We start from the raw sequence: 3,222 nt of genomic DNA, 5'->3' as shown, positions 1-3,222 counted from the left end.
CTACTGTATTTTAGCTGATGAAAATCCCTATAGAGGAAGTACTAAAGATAAACACATCGAAATGACATTAATAAGCAATTAAGTCAAATATTAGAGTTTTACAGAAAATTAGAGCATTTCTCAATTTACACAATGTTCTATAATGAAATTGATGTTATTGATGTTTTATATTAGAAAATCAATGTTGTAGATTAAAAGGTAAGTCCAGAAAACATAATCAGTAGATATAACTTAGACTAACAAGCTGTGAAAAACATAGCAGGACAGAAGAGGAAATATCAATAAGGAAAGAGGATGAGAATCATTACCATACCATTTCAGAATATGTTGACAGACCGTGTTTTGAACCTTATTTTCTGAGATTTTTAAATTAACACACAGTTTTGTCAGCCTTTCACAGGTCAAAATTAGGCTTAAAAAATGGTGTAAACATTAGGTAGTTAATCCCTTAGTGACCCATGATGTACCTGCTACGTCATGGTGCTGCAAGGGAGGTACAGAGAGGGCTCACTCTGTGAGCCCTCTCAGTACAGTGCAGCTCCTGGCTGCTATCAGCAGCCAGGGACCACAGTTATTAGCTGGCACAGCCCAATTGACTTCTGTGATATTAGCCTTCTAAGGCAAACCTTTGGTTTAAGAACCCCTGATCAAGAGGTTCCTTAAGGGAGCCCCAATATTTCAGAACTCAATCCAGGATGATCGGCCTTTGAACCGTACACCAAATTCCTGCCAGACTAGATACTACTGAGATACCTGAGATGCTTCCTACATTCAGAAATGTTATTCAAGTCATCTCCCTCTTCCTGTATTGTGTCCTAGTCCCTCCTTGGATGAGAAGCAGTCCCTACATTCTCTTGACATTTCTAGAAGTCTTAAAGTGTATATAGTTAGATCTAAAAGAGCTCAAATTTTACCAAATTTAAATAGCTATAGAATACAATATATATAATACACTGCTTTTGGGTTGTATAAATTTAATCCTGGCCTGCAAGTAGATTATTTCTAATTGGTAGTTCCCCATTATTGTGCTGCTGGTTAGAAAGTAAGGGAAGCATTAATTATCTTAATTCTTTTTTCTTAGTTCTATTGTGCTGTATATAGTAAATAATAAACTGTATACAGTATGTTACGTCTCTAGACTCCCCAGTGTCTTCCTGGCTTCTCCACACTACCTGCAGCTGCTGATACAACTGCAGAGACACTCTCTGAAGTGACAGGTTACTCAGCCAATCAGCTGTGGGGGGTGTTCCGGACAGTGATTGGACGAGCAGCCTGTCAATTCAGAGACCTGCTCTAAGGCTAGATTCACACGTAACAGATCCGTAGTGGATTTCACACTGCAAATTCGCAGCCAAATCCCCTGCTGATCTTTTGCCTGTTAGCTTACCCCCCTGCGAGTATGTAAGTGACAGCCCCGCTAGCCCCCCGCCGGCTGGTACATACATACACACACTCCGGCATCTGGATGTTCCGCTCAGCCAATCAGTGCGCTGCAGAGGGGCAGCAGACTGATTGGCTAAGCGGGACACCCAGCCAGTGGGGGGTTAACTGGGCTGTCACTTACATACATATTGACATCCAGCTGCAAGTATGTGTTCTCATAGAAACATAGATCCTCCCACATAAACATGATAAACTAATGGATCAACATGCTCAAACATCTCACAGTCTGAACATTGTAATAAAAGTAAAAAGCAATACAAAATAAAATGCATTAGGGTAAGAAAATAGAACTGTAATACACAAAAGCCGTCACTGGTGAGCTCTACACATAATTTATGTATGCTGCCATGACTTACAGTCAGCACAGAAAGTTTTATCTCTGCTCCCACAGTTGAAAGTACATCTCGTACTCTAGAAAACCTAGAACTAATTTAGTTTGCCAGTAAACCATTTGTATGTTTAAAATCTGTCTTCAGTCATTGGAACATACAATTAAATGTGGTTGAGAGGTGAGGTTAGATTGTATACAAATTGTACTTGCTATTCCAATGCCTTAGGAGACTGCAAAGTGAAACCTATTATTATAGGTAATAAAATCACCATAAAAATGTGGAACTCAGGACATTTTGCTAGGCCTAAAATAGAGTGAGAAACACTTAGAATGCATTCGCCGTGTTCTGCTATGGATGTTGTTTGGGGACTATGATGTCTGCGGACAAATGAAAAGACAGAGCTGCGGAATTATACTTCAGACCGAAAATGAGCGATGGTCTGCAGTTTTTGCTACGCTATTAACCAATTTATCCTGGGGTATCAGAGCTTTTAAAAATTATATAAGGGATTAGGAACTCTCTGTATGACATAATAAGGAGTTTACAAGTCACAGAGGATTTCAGGGACCACATTAAGGTCACCACAGTCGAGGTGGCCTTGCTTGATATAAATTCCCCTTTGTTTAATAAACCCAATGCGGGACGGTTATGAAATCTTACATTGTTCTTATTTTTAACAATTAGCTCACAGTTATGATAGGAAAAAAAATGAAGTCTTTTTGTTTACTCTCTAAATAAAGCACACATGTCGTTCTGCTAGAAAACTATCATTTTTGAAAAGTTTTGACATTTTTGTTATGTCAGGAGTTTAGATCAGTGAGGGTCCTATTGCTAAGATCCCTATCACATGTAGAGAATCCTACACAGTGGCTAATGTTCCTATGAGACGGAGTAATGATCATTCAAATCTTCGCGATAGCGATCGAATTGTCTTCATCTCCCTGACTCCTCATTCTCTCTTGAGTCAAAGTATCATCCTCTGATCTCAAAAGAGGCTCTGAGCTCCTGAGAGGTGTCATCATCTGTGACCAGCCCCTATTGCCTACATCACTATCTTCCTGCCATATATAAAAATATATGTATTTAGGGAAAGTCTGGTGTGTTTACAGAATGCTGTCTTGTGATGAATGTCACATAAGAGCGGACAAGGAGTGAATGCAGCAGGTGATGGCATGTTCCGGGATTATGGCTACAGTCATGATGTGAATCAATTACACATACTGTATAGTAGAAATAAGTATTTGATACACTGATATACTGAAAGGTTTGTAATTTTTTATTGTATGTACACTTCAACTATGAGAAACAGAATCTATAAAGTTCAAGAAAATCACATTAGCTTTTTTACATAATTAATTTTCATTTTATTGTATGAAAAAACTATTTGATCACCTGTTAACCCGCAAGAATTCTTTCCTTCACAGACCTGTTCATTTTTCTTTAAGAA

The sequence above is a fragment of the Dendropsophus ebraccatus genome, chromosome 2, assembly GCF_027789765.1.
Source record: "Dendropsophus ebraccatus isolate aDenEbr1 chromosome 2, aDenEbr1.pat, whole genome shotgun sequence".
NCBI classification, from domain to species: Eukaryota; Metazoa; Chordata; class Amphibia; order Anura; family Hylidae; genus Dendropsophus; species Dendropsophus ebraccatus.
This window is presented reverse-complemented; position numbering follows the sequence as displayed.